General features: G+C 33.9%; 1 long non-coding RNA gene across 1 annotated transcript; it reads right to left on the bottom strand.

Annotated features, from left to right (window-relative positions):
* Window positions 1-722: 722 nt before the first annotated feature.
* LOC109112010 lies at window positions 723-6599 on the bottom strand. Its single transcript, XR_006157637.1, has 3 exons — window positions 6456-6599; window positions 5056-5245; window positions 723-1202 (listed from the first exon to the last, which is right to left on the bottom strand). It is a non-coding gene; the product is annotated as an uncharacterized LOC109112010 (long non-coding RNA).
* Window positions 6600-7140: the final 541 nt, after the last annotated feature.

Raw genomic sequence — 7140 nt, forward strand, 5'->3', positions numbered from 1 at the left:
TGGGATGCCCCATACAATACTTTCAATTGCTGAATATTAAAATCAATCATAAACAACGAACATGACAAATTTTGATTTTACTTTTTTTTTTTACATATTGTTTATATATTACAATATTAAACAAACTGTCAAAATGATCAGTAAAGAGATGGAAACTCAATTTGTGCTGTTTGTGGCATAGAGAGCACACTTTCACTTTTAGCAATCACAAACCTTCAATCTTTAAGTCAAGTATTATTTCTTTTATTAATTCTTTTTCATTATACAGGTCGTTTTATGTTTTGTTTTGAAGCCAAATTCAGACCTGAGGACTAATGAAACTCAAGTTCAGACTGACGTCTCATCAGCGTTGGGTTCTGTTTGTGTTTGTGGTGTCTGAACATCTCTGAGATTTTGTCTGCAGACCAAAACACACAGAATAGGGTCTGAAATCACTCTCAAATTCATCAAACAGAAAGACATTACCAAACAAGAGTCAACATATGAATGTAAAGGAAACAAATTCACACAGATGATCAATAAGAAAGGTAAGTACAGCATAACAAATGTAAGAATAGCAACAGTGAACACTGAACGTATGTTTTTGCTGACAGGAGTGGAAGAGGCTTTACAGGTGATTGTAGATGTTACAGCCAATACGATTAGAGGAACAAAACTTGTGCTGAGACTGAATACTCACATATAAAAAACTATAAGAACAAACACAACATTAAAGAAAAAGAAATAATGCACTCACTATAGAAAAAAAAAGCACAAGGATGGAGATTATGATGTAACAGGGCAGTGAGAAAATACGAGCAGAACAAAGCGGATATTTCAGAGTCAAAACCCCCTCCAGAGCCACCAGCTGATGCAGATGAAAACCACACCAATGTAATCCCAACCAAAACTGGTAAAGCACATGGATAAAGTATCTGTATTTTGCCAGTATATCTGTCACTATATATAGATAAAGGGGCAATTGTATCAGGTCATTGAGGAGGAGGAGGAGGATGAAGACTGAGATTCGGCCTCTGATCTTTCTGTGAAGGTGCAGAAGACGAAAAGCCCAAACCAGAGCTGGAAGACCCACACAAACACTAGCGATGAAGAAGATACTGATTCTGATTTCTGAAGAATCATATCGAGTTTTATTAGGGACATAATCAGTAGGATGATCACCGTATTTACCCTTCAAGTTCTGATTTTCACCGTTCATGTTGCTGAAAGAAAAAGAAACAGATATTGAGTGATAGTGTGAATAATTCAAAAACATAGCTGTTTCATACATTTACAGCTCTCTTTAATGGAAATTACTTGCTCTAATTAATCATGGTTACACTGTCATAGTTAAATCAGAGATCAGTGAATCCAGAAAAACACACACCGCAGACTTTTTATGCACCAGTTTTAAACCCTCCAAATTCAAATCTTGATAATTTTTGTAGCTGCTAAGATTTAAAGAATCATTTATTGGTACTTCCTTCACCTAAGACACTTGGAGTTGGTGAAAAGACATCTGCAAATAACTTCACATACAAAAATGTAAACATTTTAATTTTTAATAATTATTTTTATCATATATCCCCTGCTTTAACCTAAGAAATTAACACATTTTAATTCAGAGATTTGTGTGGCTGATTCTGTATTTTTAAATGTATTTAACAATTCCATTGGCCTCTATACCCACAATTAAACCTGTTCATACACACTGATTTAGAGTCTTCATTAGATTAATTACAGTCCTGGGAAATGTCTCTCTTAAAAATAGCAAACTGTTCAAATTTTTCCTGCATCCCATGATTAATTGTGCGGATTATGCAAGTAACTTCTGTACCAGAGAAACTGTCAAACTGTTCATAATCAGCAGTTACACAGGGGCGGACTGGCCATCTGGATGTTCTGGAGAAGTGTCCATCCAACGGCCGTGTGCATACTGGTTCATCATCAAAGAAAGTGTCCAATTAAATGACGTTGACAGCCGACAAAAGGGGCCAATGCAATCTATTTTTTGCTTATAAGAAACTGAAACTGCTATATACGGCCCACAATGTCTTTTAGCGCGGCCCGCTGGATCATTTTAGACTCGGATGATCAATGTCAAAGTATTTGAAATGTGAGTCACGTAAAGACTGCTTTCACTTTAAAACTATCTCCAACCAGGAGAGATCTCTAGTTTCCAGCCGCTCCCTGTATTAATTTCAGTGTAGGCCGTGCACTCTAATATAAACATTCACTAACATTAGCAAATAATAAATGAAAAACTGACCATGAAAACAGCATTTTCCAGTCAAGATGGTAAACAGATGATCTTTTTACCAAGTTCAAGGGGATACTTATATATTTGGAGTGTTTGGAAATCTGTTAATTCGTCATCACACCACTACACACAAACAACAGGGATGCCAGAGTTGCACTTGCCTCAAATTTTAAAGGTAAAATGCATTGTCAACAAAAGCTTTTTGCCAAATGCATGACAGAAATGTTTGCACTGAGCTATGTTCTTAGGGTTTCCGTCTTCAGTTAAATCGTTTAAATTTAAGGCAATGTAAACTCTAAAATAATACAAAGTCTTAATTATTAGAGGTCTTAAATTTGGGGACAGAAAGACAAAAATTGCGATATAGATTAGTATGTAGATTAAACTTCAAATGCTATGACTTCACTGAATAACTTGAGCGCTGCACGTTTCAGAGTCAGGCGCTGCTTTGTGCTACTGTTACAGGGGAAACTGCTAGACTATATTTCTGCAGTTCCGAAAGTGAAACTTGCTGGCAGAGAACGAGTTTGCTTTTTCAGTAAGCCCATATGTTATTTTTGCTACATATTTTTAAATGTGAACCAGTGGTTCGACAGAAAGCTAATGCATTATAAAAATCTAAACAATTAAGACACTAAGATATATTTATGTAATTTAATATAATAATTGACTAATACTAGCCTAATTATTTAAATTAATATAATAATTGATACTTTTAACTCTTCCCTTTTCTTAAAATTTTAACCGGTTAAAAGTTACCGGTTATTTTATGGTACAATTTGGAATAACTATTTATTTATTTATTTTTAATAAACCCTTTATAACTGTCCTCTTATGTTGTTTTGGGAATTTTCTGTTTGTAGTGGTATTTGTAGTGGAAATCATTAGAATTTCTGTGATGGTTTCTTTTTGTAGTGGTATTGTAGTGGAAAATCAATAGAATTTCTGTGATGGTTTCTATTGTTTTTGTCAGCAGGGTCACCATGGGTTCTGTGATATTATTTGCCATAAATGTGACAGAATTGTTGTAATATTGTGAGATAGTAGTGACTGTTTGTAGTTGTGGTGGGTCTATTTGGGAGAAAATCCAGGGCCCTTTTTCACTCCCAGTCCGTCCCTGGTTACCAGTGTGCTTGTTGAAAAGTTTGAACTAAAAGTTATGTTTTCAGACACTTGATTGCATGTTATTAAATGAAGTTTAGTGTGAGTTTAAAGTACATCTTTATAAGTAATTGCATAATTCTCTTGTTTTTGAAATATGGTTGAAGTATTGCTGAATGTACTGACAAGCCTAATACATGCCTCTGTTGCAAGCATTCTTTCTTTATAAACTTCCCACTTTAATGCGCCAAATGTTTTCTATGGGTGAAAGATCTGGACTTGCAGGCTGGCCATTTCAGTACCCGGATCCTTCTTCTATGCAGCCATGATGTTGTAATTGATGCATATGTGTCCTGGCATGTCATGTTGGAAAAATGCAAGGTCTCCCTGAAAGAGACGAACATATGCCTAGCATAAGATGTGTATGCCCATGCCACACGCACTCATGCTATCACATATTATCCTGATCTTGGGTGTCCTTGAAAAAAAAAATGCTACAGTCCATTTTAAATGAGCCTTGGCCCAGAGAAAAAACACCTGCGCTTCTGGATCATGTTTAGATTATGGCTTCTTTTTTTGACCTATAGAGTTTTAGCCAGCAACGGCGAATGGCACGGTGGATTGACCGACAATGTTTTCTGGAAGTATTCCTGAGCCCATGTTGTGATGATTTCCATTACAGTAGCATTCCTGGATGTGATTGCAGGTGCCGTCTAAGGGCCCGAAGATCACGGGCATCAAGTATGGTTTTCTGGCCCTGACCCTTACCCTTATTGTTCCAGATTCTCTGAATCTTTGGATGATATTATGCACTGTAGATGATGATAACTTCAAACTCTTTGCAATTTTTCTCTGAGAAACTCCTTTCTGATATTGCTCCACTATTTTTTGCCACAGCATTGGGGAAATGTTCCTTATATGTACATTTAACTTTTCCGGCTTCTTATTGCTACCTGTCCCAACTTTTTTGGAATGTGTAGCTCTCATGAAATCCAAAATGAGCCAGTATTTGGCATGTTTAAAGTTAGTCTAAATCTATTTGTTTAAATGTAGCTAAAATAAATTGATTGCAACCATTTACCGTGAAAAAATTAAGTAAACTCAAGGAATCATTTTTATCAGTGTTGGGCAGGTCATGAATAAATCATAAAGCTCAGATGAGTAGCAGATTAAATCTTTTAAAGAAATGTTGAAACTGACTGGTATCTAGGAAATACATAAATAATAATAATAATAAAAAAAAAAAAATACTAAACATCATTGAACATCAGTTTCTCTGTGTTTTGAGTCTGAGAATGCAGCGTACTTGGTATGCTCAGACTAATGCTAGTCAGCTAGTCGTGTTCAGTAATACTGTAATAAAACAGTTATTTGTAACATAAATCTATGGTGAGTTCACCAACCAACCAAGTGTTTTCCATCATTCTGAGAGATATAAAATAAGGTCTGTTTTGTTTTTCACTGCTTTTAATTATTCTCACAGTAAAGAATGTAATTCCAGTGGAATAGTTCATGAGATATTTTTCGTTAAACCAGATTCTATTTTTGTTATAACATTATGAGAGCGAAATAGGAAAAAAAAGAACAAATCAAAAAATGTAGTCAAGAACCTACAACAGGTCACTGATAAAACTGGCAGATCTTCATTAAGAGAGGTTCTTGTAATATTACTTTCACATTAAAATCTGCATTAAATCACACTGATGAGAGCTTACCTGAATGAAACTGAAATGTGTTACAGTCTCTGTCTTCAGTTCAGATCACCGTGGTTCAGTTTGTCTTTGTCCCTCACAAGCTAATGATGTTTTCTCGTCAGTCAGCAGGTGGTTGATGGATAGTGGTTAAAGCTCAATGTGTCTCTGTTCTCATCTCATAGCCCAGACTGTTGTTCCAGTATAAGTTTTCCTTGTGAAAAATAAGGACATTAATTGTATTGAATGTGCACTTGTAGTGTCGGCCCTACTTTGAATCTTAAAAGTATATAAAATGTGTACAGGGTACTTGCAGATAATATAATATTATTAAAATATTTGAATGTACCTAAAGAGAGATACTTCCATGACTGTTTCTTAACACTCTTAAAAAGTGCACTTTTTCAAACGTCAAATTAAGTTTCAAAGAAAAATTTTATATAAATAATAAATAATTTTGAATCTGAGAATTTAAGAACCAGTCGTTGCCAGTCATGTTTAACATTTGTGACTGATGCCAGCGATTGGATATGTGTTAACTGTCAAATATCAATCATCCATTTTGTAATTATTTTTTTTTTTTCTCGTTAACATCTTGTGTTTGTTTGTTGTTGTTTTTTTTTTTGTAGTTGTTTTTTTTTTATTTTTTTTGTTGAAAGACTGATTGAATAAAAACACTTAATGGTAATATGACCATAATTTTTTTTTTTTTTTTTTTTTTTTTGCCATTTAGCTTCACTTGTTATAAGGTAAGATGTATGATGTTGTTGTTTTATTATTTCTATTATTTATTTATTTATTCAATCTAAAAATTACAGGAAATGTTCAGTTGCAAAAATCCTTTTGAATGCAGATCCATATTGTGAGATGACAATAAAATAAATAAATTAAAAACAAATAAGCATTGCTTTATGTTACAATTGTGCTTTATAATTAAAACATACTAAAACATACTAAACATATTAAAATATACATAAAAACATAATATAATGTGTGACATCGGTCACATCACCTGGGCCCTCATTAACAGGAGACGCATGTGCTGAGTATCTCTGAAGTAAACTCATCCTGCTCCAGAGCCAGTTATGTTCAGAGAATGGGTTGCTATGGCTACATACTCTGAAAGTTATTTCAGTTTTTGGAGCCAAAAGTTGAATTATCTGTTTTCTTATAAACTAACCAACACAGATCACATAAACACAAATATCAAATAAAAATACATCTAAAAAAAACATATAACATAAAGAAAATCTTTACAAGAGACTTTTGAGATTACAACTTAATGACTTAATGAATCTCATTAAAATAAAATTGTGCATATTCAAACTCCAGACACTATGTCCGAGTAATTAAACTAAATTGTTTTGATAGATGGTTGTTCACACACATCTTTTATCTTATAGATCATAAACAGTTTTCTTTACCTGTGAGAATGATCAGTCCCAGCAGACACATGTGACACTTATCAGTCCTTTTTTGTTTCTGTCAGTCTTTCTTTCATTCTATATTTACAGCTCTTTCTTTAAACATCATCAGCTCATTCTGGGGGTGTTAACTTCCTCAAATCTCGCCAAAAAACAACACACCCCTCCCCCAACCAAAAAAAACTGAAACTGAACACTGCTATTTCCAAAGGTCCCCCCCTCCCCATCACTAATGGCAGAGTTTTTTTTATTTTTATTTTTTTATTAAAAAAAATATATATATAGTTGTGAGCTGTTGTCAAAACACATCACAGAGTGTGAGAAGTCAGTTTCCTTTTTCTTTAAGTGGGTTTCCTTTCATATTGCTAAAGTTGCTACAAACTATTTACAAATGATTGTTAGTTTCAATGGTGCATCAGTTGTTAAGTTTAAGTTAGATCCAACAAAGCTAAAAGGTTCAAATTAGTTGATTCAGGTTTGTTTATTAGAGTTGAAACTAAACTCTGCAGTAAAGTATCTCCAGGATCAGGAATGAAGAACCTGATGTAAAGTGTGATTCTGTCCATGTACCTTTTTATTTTCTTCTTCTCTTTTGCACATTTGAGTAGTTGTTTTCCCAACAGTGCACATTTTGAATATGAAACATCTATTTCAGCTCTTGAAGTCTTCATTAATGAGCTTAGGA

The sequence above is a fragment of the Cyprinus carpio genome, chromosome B21 (genome assembly GCF_018340385.1).
Source record: "Cyprinus carpio isolate SPL01 chromosome B21, ASM1834038v1, whole genome shotgun sequence".
NCBI lineage: Eukaryota > Metazoa > Chordata > Actinopteri > Cypriniformes > Cyprinidae > Cyprinus > Cyprinus carpio.